This window comes from Amblyomma mixtum, chromosome 2 (assembly GCF_055824585.1).
Source record: "Amblyomma mixtum isolate Tamu chromosome 2, ASM5582458v1, whole genome shotgun sequence".
Classification (NCBI taxonomy): Eukaryota; Metazoa; Arthropoda; class Arachnida; order Ixodida; family Ixodidae; genus Amblyomma; species Amblyomma mixtum.
Genome location: NC_143013.1, coordinates 306,757,798 through 306,785,362, shown reverse-complemented (window position 1 = coordinate 306,785,362; position 27,565 = coordinate 306,757,798). Strand labels below are relative to the sequence as shown.

The window sequence follows — 27,565 nt, the reverse complement described above, 5'->3', positions numbered from 1 at the left end:
CGATAGTCAAGCGAGATGTTGTCAACTCTCTTTGATGAATATAAACGCTGTTAAAGTAGTTAGCTTGTTTTTTCCGGGCATCACGCGTCGGATATTTGCTCCTATAGCGCCCGTTGTGCAGCATGTGCTACTATTTAGTTTTTTGCTGCCTTCAGTCAGCGCCTGAACTCTGTAGTGCTTTAGCACAATGAAAATGAACGTGTAACCCTGTTTTTATAACATGCACATGTTGAACCCTTTTTCTGGAAACATGCACCAACTAGCCACCTGTTGGAGACGGAGGGGTCCTGGAGTTGACTGACTCGTTCAGCCCCGCAGGTCCCAGCTCCGAAGAACGATGTCGAACTCCGATATGGAGGAAACTGTACATAAGGTTTATTTTACATATTTACAGACGAGATGGGAGTGTGGTGGTTACAAAACAACACCCCATTAAATGCCCTTCGTATTCCCGAGATCTCTGACTAGGGAATAAAGTTCGGAAAACGTTCTCCAGTCAGGTGGACAGTTGTGGGCGCTGGCGGTACCACCCACGTCAAGGGGCGGTGCTGAACTCTCCCGCAGCTCGGTCGATGGGAAAGGGGAAAGCCAGCAGACCTCGAACACTGTCGTGTCGAATTGGCAGGTGCAGCCCCTCCGTGGGAAAGGAAGGCCACGCCGTTTCCCAGCCGGTGGACAGGGGGAAAGACACGTCATCGAAGGCTGTCGTGTCGATTCAGCACTGTGTTGAGATCGGTGCCCCCTGGGAAAGTAAGTGCGCTGCGTTTCCCAGCAGGTGAATGAGGGGCCTTGTACGCCCCCGCCTGATGTCCGAAACGCAGGACCTCAGTCAATGTAGCAGTCGCCTTTCAAGTAAAATCAACAGCGTGACCTTTCACGGCGTCACTCCGTCCGGCGACCCGTGGGCAGACTTGGCCACCTGACGCCGCCGCCGTCGCCGCTGTTCCCCGCCGCACCTTTGTTGCATGACTCACGTCTTACTGGAATTCCTCCCAGGCCTGTGTTCGCCGATCTTTACATACCCAACAAGTATCACTAAGGTAATAATAGTTGAGAAGCTAGCTGCACAAGACTTCATTTTCGAAGAATGCCTGACATGCAGTGCGAAAAGAAACGACTGAACGCACGAATGAGCTGAAAACTGGAAAGCGTTAAGTTTAGTACGCATATGTCGATCAAATGATATGTCGCCAGTAGGATTATGCAAGCAGTAGAATGTTCTGCAGTCTTGCGCACTGTTTTCCAGAGAAATTCGCAACTACACGCCTACCAGGTGGACTTCACCACATAATGCATGCACCCTTGTAGGGTAGATTCACCGCATGGCAGCAGTGTCGTGAGGAAAGTGGGCACGTCAGAATGACAAGACCATGACTCATTTTATCACCAGGAAATGTTAAGCAAATCAGTGTACTACGTGGTATCTTATTTCATGATTGCCCCGACAAAAGGGGGAAGGGGCACTGCTCGGCTTCTTGCGAACTTCTGGCCTGCATGACAGGCTGTGACTTCAACAAACGCTGACTTTCCCTGTGACTTCAATTTTCTGTTACCCTCCTTTCTCTTTCTTTTTATTCCCTCACCCCCTTCCCCCCGTGTAGGGTAGCAAACCGACTATCCTCTGGTTAACCTCCCTGCCTTTCCTCTTCTACCTCCTCCTCCTACGCATTTCGCACTGCCCTCCACCCGCGCACTGTACTTTCGTGGCCGTTTTCTAGGTACAGTCTTTGTCAAAAGTAACCACGGTGGTGCTGGTGGCAACAATGGCTGGTGCTGTGCCAATAGCGGTGCTACTTCACAATGAGCAGAGCACAGAAGGCTACATGGCTGCATTTCAACTTCTAAAAGACACTCATCCTTTCTGCTTCGGAGGTCAGGCCGTAAGTAGGAAAAACAATAACACTGCTTTTAATTTGTGCATTGCAGAAGCTAACTTCAAGAAAATATGCCTTCATGTTTCCTTCCCCATTACTTCATCACCATAAAATGTGGTTGTCTGCCAAGCATTGCAAGAGGTTGTAGGTCAGTGTTAGAGATGCAATTCTAGGCTGCCATATTGTTCACGAAAGCACCCCATAATGAAAAATGTAAGAGCGATATTTCAACACTGTGCTAGACAAAACCCATAACTTCGCCATATGCACTCAGTGAGGCTGCAGTTACGGCTCAAGTTTGAGTGAAGAATAGAGGGGAACAGAATGTTGCAGTTTACTAACATGTCTGCAGCACGAAAGGGAATGATATCAGTTCCTGTAAAATTGCAATGGTCATACAAACATGCGAACAGCCATTTCTCTAAAGGTAAAAAAACTGTTGTACAGACTAGAAAGAAAGCATACGTAACTTTTTGGGCCTACAGTATAAAAGCAAAAATGCTGAAATGTTCACATTACTGGCTACTTGCGTTCTTCAGAGCACACTCAATTCTCTCCATATTAAAATTCCTTATGACGGTTACCTTGCACTTATTGATTAGCTATTCCGTACCTGTGGTTAGAGGCTTTCATGCTTCAGCGTTTCTGAATCAAATATTCCGTCTCCTCAGAGAGCTTGGCAGTAAGCAGTCTACCATCCTACCTTCTACTTCTACTGAACACTACGTAATGATAGATGTGAGACTATCGTCCAATGCCTGAACATTAAGGTCGTCGCCCTTGGTTACAGCCGAATATCTGTTCTGCAGTGAGACCTTTACTTTCCCTCTTACCGCTAACGCGTTAATGGGCTTCCGTCTCACTGTTTTTTCCCATCCCTTCAAGCATAGGCTAAATCGAGACCTTACCATCCTGTGGCCGCTACAACGCACCTTTCTGAGAACTTCCACATCCTGCACGATACCAGGATGAGCGCACAGTATGAAGTCTATTTCATTTCAGAAGGAATATGATCCATAAATTATTCCTCTCTGCAAACTCTACTCATAACTCCCCCCCTGCTGTTCCTAGAGCCTATACCATAGTCGCCTACTGCCTGGTCTCCTTTCCTACCTTGGCATTGAAGTCAGCTATCAGTACACTGCAGTGTGTTTTTATTTTGTTCTCTGCAGATTCCTCGTCTTCATAGCAGCTTTCAGCGATCTGGTCATCATGGCTAAATGCGGGTGCATACGTTTGTACCACCTTCAGTTAGCACTTCAGGTTATTTACGATAGCTGCCACCCTCTTGTTAATAATATAAATTCCCCTATGTTGCCAGCTATATTCTGACTGATAAGGAACTCCACACCTAGTTCTGCTATCTCCACTAATCCACGATAGCATAGTATGTGCCCTCTTTTAGGACTGTATATGCCTTATCTGTCCTAACCTCGCTATGCCCCACGACATCTCATTTAATGCCTGCTAGTTCCTCAAAAAGCTTTGCAAGACTAGCCTCACTGGATAAGGCTAGAGTTAACAGTCACCAGGTTCAGTTTCCAGCGGCGGTCTGTCCAGAGCAAGAGATTCTTGGCACCCTCTGTTGTGTCACAGGCCTGGCCGCTGCCTTGGTCAGTTGCTGAGCTGCCGCTGGAGACAGGGTTAACTAGTGTATTAATACAGGAGGTTTTGACCAAGTACTACACCAGGGCGGCCAAATCCTGCTCTGGTGAGGAAGTGCACTGTCGGTTCTGGTCACCGATATCGGACCTAACCCCAGGCCTGGTTATGCAGTTCCATCGACAAGCAGATTGGGTTATTTCTACTTAACAGCAAGCTAGCCATGGCATCCATGCCATGGATACTGACCTTTTTCTTTATTTTTTTTTTTGGTTTCAACCGGTTTCAAGTCCAACCCCTACTAGTAAGCCAGGGTCCAGAGTATGCATACGCTGTCACTTCTGCATAGTGATATTATTTGAAATGCTTTAAACTACGGCAGAATTTTCTTGTCTGTGATCCTCATTACAAGTCCTCTGAAAGCAGCGGATATCCGCCAGGATTCACACTATGTGCAAATGTTTGGCAACAGATGATGTAAAGTCAGATTTCTAGAAGAAAGCTAGCCACAATATTGTTAATCAAAAAACAAAGATCCAAGGATGAATCCTTGCAGGTCACGTGAAGAACAAACACTAAAAGCTATCAATTGTTCTTGGCTTGATAGGCGTGCTGAAATCGGCTATTGTTCTCGCTGCAGGCACCACACGTATTTATGACAGACAACTCCAGTGCAGAGAAGGCTGCACTGCAGGAAACATGGCCTACAGCCAGGCAGCTTCTGTGCCATTTTCATGTGGCCCAGGCACAGTGGCGCTGGCTGACAGCTGCCCACAACCATGTTGGCAAGGACCAGAGACGGCAACTAATGTCAACATTCCAGGAGCAAGTTTTGTCCAAATGTAGTTCTTTTTTAAAGAGGGGGACTGTGCGAAATTACAGGCACAGCGTAAATGTGCATATGTGTATGTGAAAGGCACTGGCACATTTCTCACTAAAGGATTCCAAACTCCAACTACAGGTCATGTATGATGACACAGAAGAGAAGCTGGAAGCTGCGAAAGCCAGGCTTGGGTCTGAATCCCACCAGGGCTACGTAGAACGGGTGAAGGCATTCCTCAAAAGGGAAGAGGAGTGGGTGCTCCTTTTTCGTGCAAACATCACCACACGGGGGCACAACACAAACAATTTCTCTGAGGCCACCATCCGTATCCTCAAAGACATCGTGCTCAGCAGAGCAGAGGCCTTCAACGCCGTTGCACTAGTGGATGCAGTGGCCGTGGTGTGGGAGAGATACTTCGAGAGCCGCATCCTCCGCCATGCTAACAGCCGTGTTGCCAGTCATCACCTGGCTTACAAACGGCTCCTTTCCCGGATGCCATCAGGAGCTGCTGACACCATACGACTAACAGGCCACAACCTCTATGCAGTGCCCAGTGCCACACGCCAAGACACAATATATGAAGTGTCAGCAGATTTTGGAATGTGCAGCTGCGCAGCAGGGAAACAAGGTGCTTTTTGCAAGCACCAGGCGCTTGTCCATGAAACTTTTGGGGGATTGTTTCCCAATGCTCCGCCCCTGAACACAGGAGACAGGCATCAATTGGGCAAGCTGGCCTTAGGCAACAAGTGCCCCCCTCGGATTTCTTTATGCCCTTCCTGGGAGGAGAGCAGCCTCAAGAAGAGCCCGACCAGGCAAGCTGCAGTTACGAAAACCCACAGGCTTGTGAAGCAAGCCACGACTGCCAGCCCTCCACATCAAGACAGCTGTCACCTACTGCGCAAGACGGTGATCAACCCCAGCTTGCCCAGGTGCATATTCCCTGTAAATTTCCTTCTCATCCTAAATCCTTCTTTCCTCAGCAATGCCAGTGCAGGTAAAGACAACGAACATTTTTTCTGGTTGATCTTTGCAAACTTGTAGAAAAGACACTTTTTAGAGTTCATGCTGAAAGTAACACTAGTGTAGAAATACAAATTCTAGAATTCTATGCGATACATATTACCTTGCCGATGTTAGTTGCACATTCAAGTCTGCAGCTTTCCATTCAGATGAAAGGCTATACCAGACAAGAATGAATAAATGAGCCACAGTTTTGTCTGTAAATGTTGGGAACATTTGCAACGGACCTATATATCAAGAATGCTAAACTCAGATTGTTCCACTGACCAGGTCTATACCGCATATGCATGAAGAGGTATGCCTTGCTACAGTGAAGTTTCATGTCCAGCAAATGAATATTCTGATTCAGCTCAGAGCTTACTGCAAACATAGCAATAGGGTGCCATGGTCATAATTGGCTACTTGTAACAATTTCAGACAAGTTTAGTTTAGTTTATGAGGATTTAATGTCCCGAATCAACTCAGGCTATGAGGGACGCCGTAGTGAAGGGCTCCGGAAATTTCCACCACCTGGGGTTCTTTAATGTGCACTGACATCGCACAGCACACGGGCTTCTTAGAATTTCGCCTCCCTCGAAATTTGACTGCCGCAGCTGGAATTGAACCAACGTCTTTCGGGTCAGCAGCCAAACACCATAACCATTGAGCCACCGCGGCGGCTAATTTCAAAGAAGTGTGCATGCAAATAATGAGAATGCTAATATATAAAAAGAAAGAAAACCAACATGGCAATCCTCAGCTGCTGTAGCCCAGCCTGCAACTAGAACTTCTATCACAGAGTAGATGATAGCTACAGAGCTTTGGACATTCGAAACGCTCAAAGTGGACAGAATCTAGTCATTCAGTTCCACAACCTTTCATGCAGGAAAGAGAAGATGTGTACCAGAGCTTGGAGTCCCAGCTGCGCCGCCTACATGCCGTGAATGAGCACAACCCTGCATATCTAGAAATCCTGCGGTGTCTTGGGCATGAGCTGGACCGCATGCCCAATGGAAATGACGCAGCTGGGCTTATGCTTGCCTTCAAGGCAACTGCAGCAGCACGGAGGCACCGGGGACGTCAAATCCGGGTGCAGCCTACAAGTATTGCGAGACGCCGGCCGGGGTTGACAAGGGGCTCCAAAGGGGTGCCAGCTGGACGCCCACCAGGTCAACCCTGTTCCAAGAGGCCAAAAAAAAGGCCCCACTCCCTTCGGAGTAATGTGCTAGAAAATGTCCAAAGTGCAAAATTGCACTGAGGACATTTCTCGGGAAGATCAAATGCAACATGTCTATTCGTGATAACACACTTGATTTTGAGGGGTGTGTCATGTACCGCACGTAACACTGTGCACTTGCTTGTGATGTCAGGTTTGTGCTGCGAGCTGGAAACGCATGCATTTTAAGAAGGAATTTTGCACCACACGATTGATACTCATGAATAATTCAGTAAAAGTACGGTGCATAGTGCCCCTGACAATGGCCTTATCCTGAAGTCTTCCTTTTCCAAAATCTGATGTGAGTTCTCATGTGTGCTGTTCTCATAATTCTTGATTTTTTGGTTTGGTATGGTTTATTAGGGTTTAAAGTCCCAAAGCGACTCAGGCTATGAGGGACGGCGTAGTGAAATTCCGACCACCTGGGGGTTCTTTAACGTGCACTGACATCGCATCTCGGGCCTGTAGAATTTTATCTCCATCCAAAATTCGGCCACCGCGGCCGGGATCACACCCGCGTCTTTTGGGTCAGCAACCGAGCACCATAACCACTGAGCCACCGCGGTGGGGCCTTGATTTTTTTATCGTCTTTTAACAGTCCGGCAGACTGCTGCAAACTGCACTGTTTGGTCATAGCTATGCTCTTTTCTGCTTGAAAAGAGTAGCATAGCTCTCTAACACTCCAAAGGTGACCACAGCTCTGAGTCTGCTATTCTGCTGGGTGTTCTTGTGCATGTTTGTCTTTCCTTGACATTTTTCCTGACTCTATGGTGCACTCCAATGCACCACAGGCTTTTGTACACTGCAACATATCTTTGGTTTTTTGCACTGCTTTGCCAGTTCCTTTTTAAAGACACACGGTGTTTTCAAGATCCTTAAGAGAGCCTTCAGCGACCACCTCTCTGATTTAACCACTTCCCCGCTGGCCATGACACAATGAAGCAGCAGGTCTTCCGTTACAGTGCTGAAGTTGCACTGGTTAACTTGGAACCTTGCAGCTGCCAGTCTAAACTTTTCACCTTTCCCCTCCTTCATACTGTAAAGTTTTACTGCCCATCGCATGGCCAAGTTTTGTTGAACACTGTAAGGTGAACTTTGCTTTGAGGCTTTCTTCTACATTTTGTGCATTGCCTCAGCTTTAAGCCTGCTCGGAAACACAAACACGGCTATTTGCCCTTCAAGTGGGATCTATGACAGCTGCACAGCTGCCCTATATCATATGTACAATCGAAGCCACTGTTACATTTTCCTGTTGTTGACAGGTTGAGAGGATTTGGCTGTGTAACTAAGATTGCTTTTGCGTAAAATGTTTACTTGGTGTTTCTTGTGCACTTGCTAAATGGCAGAGGTGCTGCCTCACTAAGTGTAGGAGCAGTGTGCATAAACAACTCTCCAAAACTGCTAATTCCTCCATATGGTTTCATCGAGGGGTCTCACTCAGAGTAGTTTTGTATCTTATGAGCAATGATGTTAGTCAACTGTGTGTGGCATTTGCTGATGACTTTAAAAAGCTGTTTTGAAATGTTCGATCACTATCTGTCCGGACTATTCTGGAATTTCTACAATGCGTTCTGGGCGTTCTGGCGAATTTCTGGGCGTTCTACAATGTTTCACCTAATTCAGATGCTTTTGAAGTAGCTGTGAAATAATTTGTGATCGGAGTTAGTCAAGGTCATTCCGAGAAACATAAAAAGTTATCATGAAAGCATCTCACTGTGGGAAGCCAGCACTTATTTATTTTGTTCACTGTTGTCTTCAATTCCACCATTCTATGTGAGCATATTAAAAAGTGTCCCGGACTTAATTTAAACACTCTCGTCTCATCTTATGATGACACCTGCGCAACACATGAATCACATACCTATGAAATCATCAAATACAAAAAAAAAAAAACGTGACACCGCCTCCGCTTAAAAGGAGTGCCTAACGTAGGGCCGACATGACGACCGCAAATTCACCACAGTGCTCTCAAACGGCCGGCGTGGCTACTTGTTACAGATTGCACAAAACAGCCCACTGATCTCGGAATCAAGTTTCACAATCCCGAGCCTCTCGCTTAGTGAACACACAAACCGATAGTTCAGAGCGGTTGCTGTTATGAACAGCGCGTCACAATAAAGGGTGCGGTCGCAAAACGAAAGCATGTTTTCACACTATAAGGTCCGTTACAGCTACTTCGTTAAACTGCATGTAATAAATGCGCTTCCACTTGGCCAGCCTTCACAAAACAAGTTTGTAAACAAGTTCCATGTACACCATTTGACAACGCTAGTCCCCAAGGCTGGAGGGTGTTTCGCGATCGCAAGTGCTCTGTGAAATGTTTATGCAGTAAACTTTCGCAGCCGTGACTTCACATAACTGCTTGCTGTAACTCAGCCAACATTACGCCCCGGCTTTCGCAACAGTGCCACTGTGGTCCCTAAAAATACTTGCAACCCTAGTATCACCTCGAACGGCAAGCAACCGAGCAAATATTCCAATATTACACACTACTAGCTAATTGACAAACTGCAAGAAAAGGCGTACCCAGCATCCAACGGCACTGCTTGCATAGATCCTTGGCATCACATATTTAGAACGGCATTTGTTTGCAAACCAATGTCTTCTGGCAGGCTGGCTGGTGCACTTTGTTCATTTTTAAACTGTGCAAAACAACGAGGACCGAATAAGGTAAGGAGGACATACGCTCGCAGCGCAGAAAAAACTCTGGTCCACTTTTCACCACCGAGCTCAAAAAACGCCATCTTTGCAAACAAATAAACATAGTGACGTCACTTCCGGCGACTGTAGCGCTGCCTAGCGTTCGTGAACTGTCGTGGAAGTTTTGGTTTCGCTTCGCGCGGGACTAGGAGGTATGTCGTGTCTGGTCGTGTGTGTGTGTGTATGTGCGCGTGCGTGCGTGATCACGTGATAAAACGAAGGACGAAGACAAGTCGCAGCTTTCTTTTACAACCTCTGTGTCGATTGTCGACGTTCAACTTTTTTTTTTCTCAAGCAGCTCTGCGCATTGTTAGCTACCTCATCGGCAAAGTGCATGTCTTGGCAGCACGAGCTCCGGCGGTGGAAAGATACCAAAATTTCCACCTCTTGCTGGTCGCATAAGCAACAATATAAATCCGATGTGGACAACGACGCGCTGTTTTGAGCGAGCTCAAAATCAAGGGAAACTACACCTGCGGGTGCCTGTGCTGTGCAGACCTGCCTGCAATAACATATGTCGTACTTAGATGTGTTTTCCAGGGCTTTCCATGGGGCATGAGGTCGGTGAAGATAGTTAATGAAGTGATGTTGTCAACTCTCTCTGATGATTTGAAACACTGTACAACGTATTTTAAATTACTTTCTTTTTCTAGGCATCACACAGCTGAAATGTTCGCTTCTCGCGCCCGTTGTGCAGCACGTACTGCTACTGCTTTGCCTGAACTCTGTGGTGCTTTCATGCACTGGAAAAGAACGTGTAACTCTGTACTTATGATTAGTATATGTTGAGTGTGGAAAGTAAGAGTTGAGAAAGCAAGCTGCACAGGACCCATCCATATTCAAAGACCAGGAAGCCTGTCAGGCATGAGAAACGAAATGACTGAGCACACGAATAGCAGATAATGAGAGCATTAAATTTCGTTCAGTGTGCATATGTCGCTCAAATGATATGTCGCCAGCAGAACCATGTAGGTAGTGGAACATTTTGCAGTCTTGCACAGCCTTCTGCAGGAAAATTTGCGACTATGTATACACGCCTGCCAAATGGACATCACCACATAACAGCAATGTCAGGATGGTCATTTGGGCCCTTCCTGAACCCATCTCGCTCTTCCAAAGGGCTCCTCAACTTTCAGGGGCCCTCCTAGGGTGCAAGAAATATTTTATTGTTATTCCTTTTTATGGATAAAGTTTACTCCTTCCTTCCTCTTTTAGGGTGATTTACCACATGATAGCAGTGTCGTGAGGAAAATGGGCACGCTGGATAGACAAGACGATGACTATTTCACATTATAACCAGGAAACGTTACCAAGAATCAGTAAATTAATGCACTAGCTGCCATCTTATTTACTGGTTTTGACATATTAAGTATAGCTGTGCATGGACTTTTCTTGAACAAATTTGTTAACCTGCTTGAGTTCCTCTTGAGGTTGCGGAGTGCAGCATGTATCTTTGCGTATTAGTGTCACCCATACATCATGTTCACGACATTCAGGGATAGAAGAAATGTTGCACTAGTATAACCCTTGTATATGAACTTCATAAGTTATAAAAGAGCTCTTGGCTGATTGAAAATGCTTGCAATCATATGCACGCATAACCACACTGCCACAATTCTTCAGAAAATTGATACGTATCACGCATGGAGGTGCACTTCCCAAACCTTATTCACTCCCGAATTCCAATATGTGCTCAGGGCAATAAACTGAAAAGAATGAGGTATACAAATTAGTGGGGAGTACCTCGGCAACCTCTAGTTTGCTAACGACATTACCTTGTTGAGTAACTTTGGAGACTTGCGGCAAATATTTCAGGAGCTCATGAGGCACTGCAGACAGATAGGTTTGAAAATTACAACATGTATAAAGTAACTGTACTAAAGTTAAGGTAGTGGCTGGTAAATAATTTCCTCAAAAGTGGGAAAACACTCGAAGCAGCCCTTGTGTCAAGTATTCATTGGGGACACGAATAATGAAGGATTAGATAATAAATAAGAATAAGCTAAAGCATATCTGGTAGATATTCCGACATGATGAACAGTAGCTTGTTAATATCAGAAAATACCATTCTGTCAGAGCTCAATTAAGTGCAGACTTTAAAATAAACAAAGTATCTGGAATTGAAACTGTGAATACTGGAACAAGTGGTGGAAAAAAGATCAATAAATGTAATTTTAACAGGTAGGGAAAGAGAAACCTAGATCAGTGGTCATATATTAAACTTAAGGAAAAGAAGTGGAGTAGGGCACATCATGCAATGTGTACTACAGATAACCAGCTTCCAGTTTGAGCCACAGAATGTATATCAAGAAAGGGCGAATATAGTAACAGCCAGCAGAGGTTAGCTACAGCCATGATATAAGGAAATTCACACAAGACAGGGGTAACTGGAGAACACTGGGAGAGTGGGTTTAATCCAGCTGGAGATGATCACACATCCATTACAGGCCAAGCACAGTCATGAGCAGCCCAGTGCCCCTTATCATTTCAGATAACCTAAGAGCAATGTAGTAAAACTTTCGTTGATGCGTTTTTATTTTCTAATTACGGGGAAAACTCTATTATCCGGGAAAACACATGATCCAAACCGCCTAATTCTGAGATATATACCTGTTGAATAAGGTAAAAAACATGTACTGACAATTTCACTTTATAAAAATGTCGATTGCCATTTCTTGGCACAAGAGCTGAACAGACCCTATTCCAGTGCTCGCTGAGTTCAGCCCGCGTTCGTGCTGTCTTTAACACAGAAGGAAATTCTCAACACATCAGCTCCGTCGTCGGCAATGACGAAAGTAACCAAAATCTGTTCCGTGTCATTGTTGGATGCTTCTCCCGTTTGCACCTAAGTACCGTGGGGAAGCCACCGCGGCGGGTGATTGTCGAAGTGTTTTTGCTTTTTAAGCTGCGTTTCCCAGACCCGGAAAAAACTTCTCCTTGCCCTTATGCACCGCGATGAAACTTCAGCGTTTCTGCTCTTCACATCACGTACTCGCAGGAAAGGCCATCGCGAATGCTAATGCATCGTTTTTATTTTTTTTTTGTTTTTGATGGTGGTGCTTCGCCTCATGGCAAGTAGGCACTGCAAAGACGTCACCACTCCGCAAAAAAAAAATGTTTGCACATGTGCGGTTGGTCAATATACGAATTATACGACCACAAATTGTCGAAATTCTAAATGTAGTAGCCAGGAAATCGAGTTTTCCTGGAATGTATACATTTGTAAATAATAATAATAATGTGTTTAAGAAAAATAGTGTCCATTTTTACAAAATGGAGGAGGCCAAGGTAAAAGCTGCGACAGTGCAGCTTGAGAGGCCCTCGACCCCCTTTACACGTGGCAGCGCAGAGAAGCACAACACGCAAAACATAACATACACAGGTAACCTGTGTACGAACCCGGAAACTGTATAAACCATGAACGTATCAACGAGGTTTTGCGGTTGATGTCAACAGCACTGACCTGTGGCTTGCTTATACACTAAGGACATTTTCTCGCATGCATCAATTTTATGGATAGGAAGGCCAAGGTAGTACGCAATGCTCCTTTGAGACTTCAGCTGTGTACTTCAAAGAAAGCAATTTGTGAAGACATAGTGCTGTAACTGCAATGAAAATTCAGAAATATTTACGGTTCTGGCCATATTCAACGGACTCAGTGCAGCAAATGGATAGAAGATTGAAAAAGGTGCAATTAATCTGGTGCTCTAGCGTGATGCTGTAAATCTAAACTGTGTCTCTAAAAGAAAGGGCTGTTGCTGACAATGTACAACTGAGCTAATGGAAGAAAATGCACGTTTTGATGTGAAGAGCTGTGCTACAGACATCTTTTTATCATATATTATTGCATATAGGCTTTCAAAAGCTGATAACATAAACAAAATCAGTTAATTACACTAACAACTGGCAAGGTTATGAGCACACAAATAATGAAACTAACACCAGGGGAGAAGAAAGCAGAAGTTCGAACATTACATTAACACTCAGTACCCCACAGATTTGTGTACCTCATTCTTTTCATTGTATTGCTCTTAACACGTACTGAAATGCTGCAGTGATTAAGATTTAAGAGGTACGTGTCTCCCTGCGTGATTAGTATTTTAGTTTTCTAAAGCAAGAATGGGTAGACTGAGATCAAGTACAAAAAGGTGGCCTCTCCTACACCAATGCTGTATTGTGTGCAGGAGATAAGAGAGAGAGAGAAATACTTAAACAGGTTAAATCAAGGCCTTATACGTGCTCTAAGAGCCAACTGGGCAACTTGGCCGCCAAGGCCAGCCATGCCGACCAGCAGGAAGGAGGGGCTTGGGGCGGTGCAGAGAACGGATGGACATCTCCTTTTCACTTGCGCTTAGAAGCTTGACACAAGAGAGGTGATACAAGGAACACAAGACTTCAACAACTGAGCATTTATTCCACACATAGTGAAATTTAAGGAACCAACGAAGAAACGATCTTTTGAAACTGCTGCAAAATAGTTTGGACCTGAGTTTGGCCATGGCCATTCAAAGAAGCACAAGTAAAGAAGTTATCAGCTTATTATGAAAGCACCTCATTGTTGGAAGCCAGCACATTTTTTGCTTAATCTGAAATGCACCATCCCATGTAAACATACTAAAAATATATGCCTGCACAATAAAGTATGCATCTTTGTTCCTTCTTAAGGTATGATACCACACTTGAAGGAAAAATGTTTTTGATGGGAAAAAATTTATTTTGGTATTTTCAAATATTACGCATCCCAGGTTACTGTCATTAGCACGTCATCAGCTTTAAAAAAATAGTAACTTTTTAAATATGACTTACTCTGAAACGTGCTAAATTTTCCTCTCATGTCAACAGAGATAACTCGTAAAGTAAGTAATGTACAGTCTGCATCACCCTCATGTCGAGCACTAAACCAGTGGCCAGCAGGCAATAAAAATTCATACTAGACAGCAACCCATGATACCTGGCCAAAGCTGTAGTGCCCACATTGCTTGTGGGTCTGCGAGGCTCTACTGACATGGAATCATTTCCTCTATAATCTAGCAGGTACGACGAGGTGTCACTTTTTATTTGCAGAGAAGTGTGCCGGCTGAGCGCTCTACACAAGGGTGAGGCAGGCTGTACACCATAATGATTTGGCACTAATGAAGGTCTACCTGCTAGATGAGAAGTGAACTACAATAGTCTGTGATGGATATGCAGGCAATCATTAGAACAACTGAAAGCATACATGAAAAACTGCCTTTCTGAAAGCATGGATAATTTATCATGGCGCCTGACCAGCACACCGATCACATGCCTATGGATTTACGAAATAAAAGATAAACTAGCATCTTCTCTGCTTAAAGGTTGTGCCTAGCGTCGGGCCGGCATCCCCGACTGCCCACTCGGCACAGTGTTCCTATTACCCCTCACTTTGAGAAATAGCGGTTTGGCAATCCAAATTTATGTTATCGCACCAAGAACACCGTTACCACCAGTCCGGAAAAACGGCTACAGTAAGTGCACTTTCATTGGGCCACACTCGTCAAAACAAGTTTGACGCAAGTTCTGAGAAGTCTAGCCTTGGGGACAAAACGCGCACACCGTTGTTGCTCGAAAGAGCACCGCGAGCGCAAGTGCGCTGGTGAAAAGTGAGTTAGTTTAGTGAGCAAAACTTCTGCAGACGCGACTTCACACAACCGACTGGCGAAACCACTTCTGCGTTAAGGCCAGCTTCCGCAAGAGCTATATATCGCGAACCAACGCTGTCACGAACGGCGAGCATCGATAGAAAATTACACACGGGCAGAGGGGCAGGCTGCAAGGGCCCGATGGGCAGGCTGCGAGACCGACGATGCGTTTTCCAGCGTAGAACAGCGGCACGGCGCGGCTTGCATAGCTCCTTGGAATCTACGCACATTAGGCTTTCGGAGCCAAGTATCCACGATCCAACGAGGCGGCTTGCATAAAACTTGTGTAAAACCGCTCGCGTGAAACTGCAACCCGCACGCATAAGCAGGGCGCCATTTTTTTATGACGGCGGAAGTTGCGTGAGGTCACGTGATAGCACTCCGGGGCGTCGTCTGCTCGAATGCGTGTACAGGATATGTTTTGGCAATACGCGTCCCGGCCAGGCGTCAGCGTGGAGCGATGTTCGCAAATCCTATAATCAATGTAACGATGTGACGTGCTCTAAGGGACATTTTTTTCGGTCGTTTCCTGATATTCGGGCGCAGAATGAAGAAAATTTCTTCGGGGCCGGAAACACCGCCTCCACAACTTGTCATGGTCACTTCCTCATTACTGATTAGAAATTAGATGCACTTTCGACGTAATTTGACATTTTGCTCTTATTGCTGTCTGGCGATAGCTTGCCTTCCTTGCGTGCCATTCTTTCACGGTTCTGCAAGATTTATGTGCGCGGCTGACGCTTAAAGGGACACTGAGGAGAGCACTATTAATATTTTTTTTTATAGTAAAATCCGATAGTTCGGCATGTCATGGCTTTGTTGCCACTTGGCCGGCAGCGAAAGATGCATTTATTTCTAAGAAATTTGGATTCGAAGTTGGAAAAGTTTTTCCCGCCGCTCTGATTCAAACTTGGGATTCGTCTATGACGACACAGGACTAAGAGACGTGAAACATGACGTGAACATGACGTAACGCAGACTCCGTGATTTCTGGCTGCCAGCAGTGCGGCCTAGCAGCAGCCGAAAAGAAAGCTACCGCCGGCCGCACGTTGAAGGCATCTATCGGCTATTGCGGCCGTCGCTACAGTCGCTTCGATTACGTTTACACTGGCGTTTTGCCAGCGTTACGATGGATCTCGTTCTTGAAGTCGTCAACGAAGTTCTCGCAAATAGACACCTTTAGCATACCGTGTACCTTGTTACCGCTAGCGGAATACCGGGAGCCCGCCTACCGCCGGAAAACAGGCGCTGATTTGTCCCGATGCTTCAGGAGCGCGCGTAGCAGCCGGGCACGTGGCGCCATCTGGCGACGTCAAGGAGATTTGCGCATGCATTGGCTGCGCCTCAGTGATGCATGGTTTCTCGGTTCCTGGTGTTGCTAGAACCATTCGTTCTAGCAACACTGTTTTGGCCTATGATCTCATCACGCTTGTACTTGCGAGTTTGGCCTGTGGCGGCGATACCTGTATTTTGGTTCTTGCTCTTTTCTACGTTACAAGAGCTTTGCTGTCAGTATGAGTGGCGTTTTTGTAATCAGGAGCTGGTATTCTGTCGATACAAGCCAACTTCAATTTCTCCTCAGTGTCCCTTTAAGGCATGCCGATGCGAGACTCGCACCTCATCAGCTTCAAATGCGTGGGATCGGGTAGCAAAAATTTAATGGGGATCTTAATCAGTAATTACGTGTGCCAGCGCAATAACATAGTGCCTCGTTGTGAGCCCTTATATGCCAGCGAAAGGGGCAGTGACTCGCAGGGACGGTCGGCTCCCCTAGACTCCCATGCATGTGTTGGTTGACGGTTGGACTCCCGACAGACGGCTACATTACATGCAGATTCGAACGCGACCAGTCCCGGGCTTGTACAACAATTTAGGGGACCACAGCATTTGCGCCAGAAACGCCTAGCCGGGCGTGAGTCCTCTCTTTCGGAGAGAGGGAAAGAGTGTGTGTGTTAACTGAAAATTGGAGGGGACGCTTAAGCTCCGCCTTAAGGGTATGACGCGATAGCGTAGTGGGTTGATTTCCATACATTCAGAAGGTCATTGTATGCTTTACATTCATAGGTCCCTGGAAGTCCTCGTACTGTTCCTGGCGCAGTGATGCAGCGGTTAAGCGATGCATGCGCCACTGCCTTGCGATGGAAGGTGCTCCCAGCGGTAGGCCTTGTGGGACCTAGGTTGCTCTTCACAATCAATCAATCATTAATTTAATTGCCACCTGCCACGGTGGACAGGTCGCGGTGACGCCCCAAGTTCACGTGACCTAAGTGGCCTACCTGCTTAGGATTTTAAGGTCCTGCATAGGATTTTGCATAGAGCTGCACAGGATTTGCAGATAAAGAGAGGCTTTTGCGGCATAGTAATACCAGTGTTAGCGAGCGTCACAAAACAGGACAATCATGCTAACTAACTAAAGTGATTAACTAAATTATATTACTTCACTATTTAACTATTACCGATAGGCGCCTGATTGCAATTAGGCATTTATAGGATAGGCAAGATGGATAGATTATTCCACGGTAGCTCTGCCGACGTTCTTTCTACGAATGGTGTCTGTGTTGCTGACAAAACCGCAAATGAAAGCCCAGAAGCACCGTTCTGGATTTAAAGCGCCTGCGTAAAATGAACTGCCACGACGTCATTTCTATGACGTCTTTGCAATCCCACCAATCAGAGGCGCCACTTCCAAAAACAGAAACGCGGCCGAGAACCGAAAGTCATCAAATCAGTGGCCACATGCAGGGTGGCAAGGTGCAAATGCAGGCCACTCCATCCCCCCCTTCCCTCGAATGTTTAGATAGGAACTCTTCACTGCATCGCGTGCGTCTACGTCTAGTTGCTAGCTCCGTGGGTGCGAAATAACGCGAAGTTTTCGAGGGAAGCCGCAGACTAAAGAACAAACTGCTGATCGCGCTCACGCACACATACATCGGCGACGATATAACGCAAGCATGTGGTCTTCGGTGCGCTATGTGCTATAGGGAAGTGTACACGCGTAAGCTTCGAGGGATCCTCAAAAGCATGTGATTAGCTCTCTCTCTCTCTAACGTATCCATTCAACACGACATCTGAGTGAAAAATTGTACACACATTTTCCACCAGACGACGCACTGTGCTGTCGATTATCGCTGCCATTTATACGTACGTGAATTGTTTCCTGTGTGTTGTAAGCGGAAACGAATCAGGGCGCGTTCCGCCCAGCTGTAGTCTGCCGTCTACCGGCTATAGCTGTCGGCAGGGGATGCACGCACAACCTTGACAAACACGCATCAGCTGATCTAACGTTTTTTCCGCGGAAAACCCTGCCTCGCGTGCCTCACGTATTGAGTGCATAATGACCCGCGCTGGGAAACTTTTTCTTTAATGAGCCAAATGAGACATGATAGGCCATACATGTGGTACTTCTCAGATATTTTTCAGCGCATCTAAAAGCATATTCGCCTTTCCACTGCGCAGAAAATAAGGAAGACCAGGCGCTCGCATAGAGCTTCAGAGGTTGACAGCGTGCAAGCATGCTCGTGTCTGCATGAGTGCGTGCTAAAAATAAAGAAAAAACACGCTGCAATTTCGTAACGCCTGCAGCCTGGGTAAGTTAGCCGATTCGATGGCCGAAGTGAGCCTAAAATGGCTTCGCTTGATGCATAGCGAACACAAACAGCGTGAGTACCGTTGAGAACTTGTGGTTCCTAACTTGTTGCGTACAACGGATACACGCAGACTGAGTGCACAGAATGCGAGGTGAAGGCTTCGGCGCTCGTGTTTGCGGCTAACCTTTCTCTCCGTCGTCTGTTTTCCGCTGTATTAATTGTCGTCTGTGCTCGCCGCGCTGATTTCCTCGTATTTTGACGGCAATTGCCCGTCGATACGGCGAAATAGCGTCGCTCGGGCCTCTCGAGCTGCCGCGGTGACTCTAAACAGGTTTTTTGCGCCGCGGCGGCAGGAATCGCTAGTTTTCGCTTGTATGTTAAAAAGGCTTAACAAAGGGGGTGTTGAGGACTACAAATCGAGCTATGGAAAGGAAAATGGTAGGTGTAATGGTAAGAACCAGGAAGAGAGCAGAATGAGTCAGTGAACAAACCCGAGTTAATGACATCCTAGTCGAAATCAGGAGGAAGGAGTGGGCTCGGGCAGGGCATGTAATGCGAAGGCAAGATAACCGGTGGTTGTTGAGGGTAACCGACTGGATTAGAGAAGGCAAGCGTAGCAGGGAGGTAGCGGAAAGTTTGGTGGGCGGATATGAGATTAAGCAGTTTACGCTGGCATAAGGTGGATTCAAGTGGAACGCAGCAGTATTAATTGGATAGAGTTCTTCAGTATTATCTGGAGGTAAAGGCAGTGCTATAGTCTGTGCGAATTTCTTAAAAAGCAGTTCATTCACCCCGCGTATGCCGGGAAGACAATATGGCTTAGCCAGTGTTAGGCCGAAAGCGTGGATTCTGCCTATGAATCGGGAGCTGGATTAGCTGCGCCGCGATGCTCTCTCTGCGAGCAGATAAGTTACTTTAATTCTGCGTTTTTCACTTCTTCGATAAATTTAACGCATGTTAGGCTGCTATGAAAACTTTCATAGCATTATTTCGAGGTCTGCCGCGAAAACTGTCGTATTTTGTATGAATTCAGGTCTCATGTTCAGCAGTAGCCAAGCCAAACACGAAACCTCATCGTCCCTGCATTCATGCGGCTCTCCAAGGTGAATGAAATGCAGTGCTGGCTGCCTTCCCTCTAGGTAATGTTGAGCATGAGTTGGAGAGGTATGCGGGAAGCCTTCGTTCTGCAGTGGGCGTAGTGAGGCGGGCGACAACAGCGACGACGATATTATGTGGTCAAAAGTCATTTAAAGCCTGTCTCGGTATTTTTGTCATTCTGAACAACTTATTTACCAGTTATTGACGTGTAAAAGGCAGTATACCTGGAGCTGTGCTTGTAGAAAAAAATGCTGCCATAAGTTAAATGAAGACAAAACTAAAATGGAAGTTAACTTCTAAGAACTAGATTTACATGTCATCGTTGGGTTGTCACGCTGCGTTGAGCGCGAGGGCGGGACATCACATGGTATGTGTGCTTACGACAGCAATATGGAACTGTCGCGCAATCGTCGTGGTAGCCAAAACATACTTTTTCGTGACGCCCCTTCGCGGTTCAGTGTCAATGTCCTACATTCCATGACTACTCATGCATTCGATTGCATTCGATTAACCTCATTAACCGACTAACTGCTCTAAGAAGTTAATGACAGTGAATAAGCAGAGCCCAGAGCTAGACGACGCCAAGAAGGTGATGCTTCCCGGTCTGCATAGGCCTGTAACCTAGCGGAGCCATACCTCAAATCGCGCAATTGCGCTGCGTGGAAGAAGCTTCCCAGACAAGCATGGGTTGCAGGTTGAAATCTATTTCTTCACATCAGCGTCCGAACCAAGAATTCCGATACCTTATTCTTACATGGTGAAATACCATTCACACGCAATATCGACCAATAGGGTCCGACGTTCAGCCTTGAGGCTGAACGTCCTTCTTTCCATCGGAGATGGCCGCGAATCACCATCCTCACTCCCCTCACGAATCACCCACCCTCGCCACTCAGGTGACACCAGAGTACAGCTGGTTGTCACCTAGGCGTTCTCCAATACTTGGAAGAGTTCGTCTTCCCGCCGCTGCCGTCTCCACCACGGTCGGGCCCGAACCTTCGCGTATCGTCCCCCCCCATTTATGGACGGGGGAGGGGGCCTTGCCGGAGATGTCGGCTGCATGATGATGAGTTGATGGGTTATTTGTGACCCTGGGGAGCGGCACTTTCGGGTGCCAACCCGCATGACACGCCGAAATGGGCGACACCAGCGCTAATCCCTTTAGACTCCGGTGATGGCTTGACACTGCATACTTGTTGCCACCACGTGTAGATAGATTGTCACTTCTTTCGAGGCAGGTGACTCTCCTCGTGCCGTACCGTCCGGGCCATGGCCCTTCTCCGAATGCCGCTGCCGCCTCGCTCACGCAAGCGCGTCTCGCCGCCACCTCCTCTGCTGACCGGCCGTACCCAGTGTGTCCATGGGCGTCCGGAGGGGGGGGGCAAGGGGGGGCGGCTGCACCCCCCTGGAAAATCACTCACTCTAACCGTGAGTGATGGCCGCACACCAGGGGCGGCGGTGCGCTCAGCAAAAAGAGTAAAAGCGGCCCCGCTTCCAGCTTTGGGTCACATCTGCGAAGTGCCGCGTCCGGGGACGCGTCGTTGCAGACATACAGCGGCACCGGCGAGCATGTGTTTCGAGGCGTCTTGAGATGGGTGCCTGTTTCTTTGATCTCTAGAGAGATAGCCACACGGAGGCAGACAGTGCACAATCCGGCCACCGATGAATTCTTCAGGAGGGAGGGACAAATCAGCCGTGTCCACCCCCGCTTTGTCGGGCTGCTCAAGGGCAAGCAGGCGATGAGTTGGCGCCGCCGCCGCTCGCTGTCTCCTCCGATCCACGGGAGAGCGCAGTTCGGTAGAAGCGCCGCTTTCAGAATCTTCGGCAAAGGGGATTAGCAGTTGCTTTTGTTCACGGCGACGCAGTCTCCAGAGGCGCCCCCACACCAGCGTTCCTTGCATCTTCTCCGGAAGCCAGCGCCTTTGGTCAAGGCAGCCCGATGGCGCCTGCCTGGCTCGCCTGGCTCGCCTGTCACCTCTGGCTGGGCCTCAAATCCCAACAGCGCCCATGTACTGTGCGATGTCAGTGCATGGTAAAGAGACCCAGGTGGTCGACATTATCCGGAACTCTGTACTACTCCGTCCCTCATAGCCTGAGTCGTTTTGGGGCTCTGAACCCCATAAAAACACACAAAACAAATTTTCCGACCGGAGTGGCGAGTGTCCCTTCCCCTCGGAAGTCGCGAGGCGTTCCTTTCACCAGTGCTATTAGGAACGACGACAACAAGTCTCGCCGGGTGGCCGCCAGCACGCCTGTTTCTACTGTGTATGGCTGCTAGCGACTTGAGGGTGATTGCTTTCGGGCCTGCCGCCATGGACCACAAGCACCGAGAGGACCCAGGTGCCAGCTGACTTCAATTACGGAGTTTGCCCGGTTGGAGTGCAGGAACAAAACCAGACCCCCTTCACAAAGTGCCTGCACGTGTAGAACGCCGCCGCCGCCTCGGGGAGACGAACGTTATCTTCCCCATTTGCCGTGACCGTGCCAGGGAACAAAGGGCCTCGTCTCAGGTTGCTCTTTGGCGTGCCCAAGCACCGCGACAAGCTGGCGGGCCTCATCTCCGACCCAAGCACGAGGAACCACTTTCGGCGTTTTCGTGACCTCGCGTCTGGCCTCGAGCGGCGGGTGGCATTTGATGATCAACAGATGTCGGTGACCCGCAGAAACCTTCGGCTGGCCGGAGGCCATCACCTACCGCCGTCAACGCTACCTCGACGACAACCTTCTTTCCCTCAGACTCCACATGTGAAGGGGGCGTGACCATGAGTGCAGTGTCGTGTGTGTGCGCACAGGTGAAAGCTCTAGGCCCCTCCCACTCCGGCAAGGGCGTCCTCAACCTAGGGACTTTAGGGAACAAGAAGGATATAAAACTCGACAACGGATGCGGCAGAATCGTCTCACTTCTAACCACCAATGTAAAATGTAAATAAACCTATTCTCCTTTCGCCATCTACCTCTTCGCTCAGCGGCACTCCTGTCCTGAACCCTCAACTCCAACAGTGCGTATTCGGGGATACTGCGGCAAGTAGGCCCTTGCATGTGTGCGCGCCTCTGTGTTTGTGCTTCGGTATTTTTAGTGGCCGGTTGTCAACGAAGCTGAGAACAATCAAGACAGCGGACGAGAAAACGACGAGCGGCGAGTAGTGTGTGTGCAAATACTCGACTGTGCGGTTGCGCGAGCAAGATGGAGCGAGGTGTATGAAGCTGCGAGCGTGCATTTATCTTGTAAATAAGTTTTCGTTGTATATATAGTCATTTTTTGTTTTCAACGTACGCATACAACCGTTTTTTCAATCAATGTGTATATATTTTTAACACTACCAACCCCGAAGAACTCCATAGCCAGCTTTGTCTCGCGCGGTTCCGAATGATGGACATTCGGCGCTTCTTCAAGCGTCAGCGGTTGTCTGACGAAGCGTTATCCAAATGCGCCCCTGCAGATTCTGGTGTGATATGTGACAACGGTGTAGCATTTGAACAGAGTGATGCAAGCTTTTATCACCGGACAGTAGCTGATGTCGTCGACTCCATGGAAGGGACTCTGTCAACAGTGAGTTCAGGTAATGCAGCAGGCCGAGATGATTCCATTTCTCCTTTCTTGGGATTTAAGTCCGGATTTGACCCGAGCGATGCAACATTTCATCACCGGACAGTAGCCGACGTCGTCGTCTCCATGGAAGGAACTTCACCAGCGAGCTCCGGTCACGCAGTAAGCCGAGACGATTCCCTTTATCCTTGCTTGGGATCGAAGTCCGGAGACAACATCAAGAAAACAAATAACTTGCCTCAAGAATATGACTTAGGAGAGTTTCTAGGCAAAGCTAAACTCACTGGCATACCGGACTTTTTGAAGTTACGTCTTCTTACTAAGCCATGGTCACCAAATGTTACATACGATTTTAAGAAGGATGTAACACCTGGGAAGAGGCCTTTTCGACATCAATGGCTGGGAGATTACGCCCCCTGGCTTGCGTACTCAGCGACAGCGAAAGGCGCTATTTGTCGTTTTTGCGTCATTTTTCCTCCACGTGTTCACCGGGGTACTCAAGGAAGTTTTATCGTGCGCGCTTTCAGTAACTACAGAAAAATGCACGAGGCGTGCAGGGATCACGTAAAATCCCAATGGCACCAGGAGGCAATGACGGCCTCACAGAACTTTATGGATGTGATGAAAGGCAAGCAGCTACCCGTTGTAGAGCAGCTGAACAGAGCACTCCACGCGCAAGTTGAAAGGAACCGTGAGAAACTATTTCCAATAGTTTCCACCATTGTCTTTTGCGCGACGCATGACTTGCCAATTCGCGGCAAGCAGTCCGATAGTGGAGTCTTCAATGATCTGCTTGACTTTCGTGTAGAAGCTGGAGATACTCTACTTCAGGAGCACTTCGCTTCTTCTGCTGGCAATGCCAAGTACACTTCTGTCCGCGTCCAGAACGAGATCATCACAATCTGTGGCGACATCCTGAAAGAGCAGATAGTTACCGAAGCTAACAAAGCGTTTGCTTTTTCCGTTCTTGCTGACGAAACTGCAGATATTTCAGGAAAAGAGCAGATGTCTATAGGCGTTCGCTTTATTGACAAGGCGGGAGCCGAAGTGTGCGTTCGAGAGCAGTTTTTGGGATTTGTAGAGCTGGAGCAATTAAACTCCGCTTGCATCGCCGCGGCAATCTTGAAGTTTTTGACGAATGTCGGGCTGATTCTTTCGAACCTCGTTGGACAGGGGTACGATGGATGCTCTACAATGGCTGGAAAAGAACTGGAGTGAACAAAATTATACAAAAACAGTTCCCGAAGGCACTATTTTTCCACTGTGCAAGTCACAAACTAAATCTCGTCATCAACGATCTGAACGACGTCTCTGAAATTCGAAACACAATTGGCATAATCAAACAAACCATAAACTTCTTCCGCGAGAGCGTACTCCGGAGAAAATTGGTGCCGAACATTCCGATGCTGTGTGAGACAAGATGGTCTGCAAAATATAAGTCTATTAGGATCTTCTCTCAGCATTACGTGGCCATAGTCGAAGCACTCGAGGAGCTCGCGTCCACGGAATCATGCTCGAACGCTGCAACTAGACAACGAGCTCACATCCTCTACTGCGCAACAACAAGCTCATCTTTCATCGTCTGCTTGCATATTGTAGCGAAGTACAGCGCTCGGCTCGAACCAGTTACGAACATTCTGCAAGGTGTATCCATGGACTTCCATTCTGTGCATGACCACATCACTGAGCTGCAACGTATTTTTCGCGGCCACCGGACGAACGCTGTAGAGGAGTTCTCTAACATCATGAATGCAGCAAGGGAGGCAGCCAATCACTTAAATGTGGTGATATCTGTGCCAAGACAAGTCTCTCGTCAGGCCCACCGAGACAACTACGGGATTCAGTCGCCGGAGGAATACTACCGTGTGGCAATATATGTGCCGTACTTGGACTCCCTCACTGCTTCTTTAGCTCGGCGCTTTTCTGAAAGCAATGAGAGGAGCTTCAAACTTCTCCAGCTGCATCCATCAAAAATGAAGCACTTGAGCCGTGTTGAGTTCGCTGTTCTCGCCGAAGAACTCCAGTGCTTTTACGGCATCGACAACTTCAAGGAAGAGGCCATCTCTTGGTACGAGATGTGGTGCAACAAAACTGGGGACCCATCAGAAATAACTTACTGCGAGCTTCTACATCAGGCCAAGACATTCTTCCCTGGTGTTGCAAAAGCCATTGAGGTGGCTCTGGCTTTGCCAGTTACTACCTGTACGGTCGAACGCTCCTTCAGTACAATGAGGAGAGTGAAAACGTGGCTACGCTCAACGATGACAAACGACAGACTGGACGGCCTTTGTATGATGAGTGTGCACCGAGAGCGTGGTTGGTTCGAAACCCACCGCCGGACACCCACCGGTAAAAATGGGTACAAGCCACCCCCGGCCCGGCGCCCGGCTTCTTCAGGGGTGTGCGCTTGGAAGAGGCTCCGCAAACCCCGCTGTGTCCTTTCGGGGGCAAAACCAGTTTCGAACACCATCAGCCTGCAAAGGTGGTTCGTGATTCAGTTCAGACTTTACAGGTTCAACGGAGTTTGGAGAGTTCGATGAAGTTTAAACGAGTTCGCTCTAACGTGAGCTCAGTGGCACTGCGCCAACTTGAGAAATTGAAAAGCTGCTCCTTACAATTTATCACCCGTGTCATCACGCAATTCGCCCAGAAAAATCCGAGGCGTCTACAGTTGCTGTTTACTGACTGACTGTCGTTGCGTGTTTGTGAACATATTGTGCTGTGTGCTGGTCATCAATCCGGGTGTGTTGAGAACCCGTATGCAGCAAGACTGAGCACTCTTCTCCACGAAGTGATAGTATCTTTTTGCATTTTTATTAATTTTAATTGTTTCTTCGTTGATAAACTCCAATGTATCTCTCCTAGCCACGCTTTAATTTGCTGTTTGTAATTTTTCTTTCATGTGTGTATTTTACTTATTTATTTTATTTATTTATAAATAAATAAATTTACTCCGCAAATAGTGCCTTTTTGCTACGAACATAACCCCCCCCCCCCCCCCCCCTCCGGCGCCAACAGCCAATGGGCCCCCCCCCCCCCCTGCAAAAAATTCTGCGGACGCCCTTGAGTGTGTCCAGAAGTCGGGACGACAAACATTCCCAGCCGCAGCACACACAAAATGCAACGGCTTCAATATCGACCAAAACGCGCGGCGATTCCTTACATCCCAGGCGTAAGCGAAGCCTTGACACAGGTCTTCAAGAAGCACAATTCGCATACTGACCACGGGCCGAATAGCAAATTGCGCGATCTTTTGAATGGCCGAGATACTCTGCCCACGTTCGAAGTTCCCGGCCATCATCTATAAGATACCATTTAATGATCGTGACTCCGTCTTTATCGGGGAGACTGGAAATCTGCCAAGGCGGCTAGAAGAGCACCGCAATGATGTCGCAAGAATCCGACGGCCTCAAGCACGGTGGCAGAACACGCGCAAAAAGAAGGGCATGAAATCGCTTGGGATGACGCGGAAATCCCTGCTACCGAAAGAAGTCTGTCAGTACGGCTTCATCTGGAATCCCTGATAATACAGACGACGCCGACCGCAATCAACAAAACGAAGGGGAATCTTCACCCAGCTTATGCAAAACCGTTACGTCGAAAGCTATCTTAATCTACATCTTGCTCGGCTGGTTCTTCAATGTGAACAAGGAACCCGTGCTTGTTCCGAAACGTCAGCTAACGTGTTTGACTCCGTCAGTGACCCAAGATTCATTCTACTAGTCACCGTGGTATCAAAAAAATGGAAAATTTCTTCCCAAAGTTCGAGGGAATTGAACCCAGAACTGCCAGACGGCGAGGCGAGCACACAACCCACGAAACCGCGTTGCCTCTTGGCGAACAAAGGTGAAGCTATAGTATATGCGTTTCCTTACGACTGTATGCTAATGAGTAGGTGTGTCGATAGAAAAGAAAAAATAAATAATAAAAAAGAAATAACCAGCAATGCGTTCGCATTCAAAGCACATAACTAGTCTAAGTGCTCTCCATAATTTTTTGACTACAAGTTCGTTAGCCGCCGCGGTGGCTCAGCGGTTATGGTGCTCGGCTGCTGGCCCGAAAGACACGGGTTCGATCCCGGCCGCGGCGGCTAGAATTTCTTTGGAGAAATTCTAGAGGCCCATGTACTGTGCGATGTCAGTGCACGTTAAAGAACCCCAGGTGGTCGAAATTTCCGGAGCCCTTCACTACGGCGTCTCTCATAGCCTTAGTCGCTTTGGGACGTTAAACCCCATAAACCAAACCAAACAAGTTCGTTAGAAAATTTTAGCGGCAAGCAGAGCATACGTATGGGAGTTGTATCTGAGAATAATAACCAAGGGTATGGAAGCTCCGATTGTAACTAAGGAAGCAAATAAGGCCTCAAAAGCAAAAAAAAAAAAAAGAAGAAGGAAAGCAGCAGGTGAGGATCAAGTATCTTTTGATCTCGTCGAAAATGGCCGGCATGCATGGGGCGAAG

The 27,565-nt window shown here is 47.6% G+C and overlaps 1 long non-coding RNA gene and 1 pseudogene across 4 annotated transcripts; one reads left to right on the top strand and one right to left on the bottom strand.

Moving 5' to 3' along the window:
* Positions 1 to 353: 353 nt before the first annotated feature.
* On the bottom strand, positions 354 to 15,189 carry LOC149364832 (uncharacterized). 4 transcript variants are annotated; one of them, XR_016289227.1, is made up of 4 exons: positions 14,988 to 15,189; positions 10,990 to 11,043; positions 9,041 to 10,920; positions 354 to 6,474 (listed from the first exon to the last, which is right to left on the bottom strand). It is a non-coding gene; the product is annotated as an uncharacterized LOC149364832 (long non-coding RNA). The 4 variants fall into 4 exon arrangements; XR_016289225.1 differs by having other exon boundaries at positions 9,041 to 11,043; XR_016289226.1 differs by having other exon boundaries at positions 354 to 6,395; positions 9,041 to 11,043.
* LOC149364833 (uncharacterized) lies at positions 4,123 to 6,556 on the top strand (annotated as a pseudogene).
* Positions 15,190 to 27,565: the final 12,376 nt, after the last annotated feature.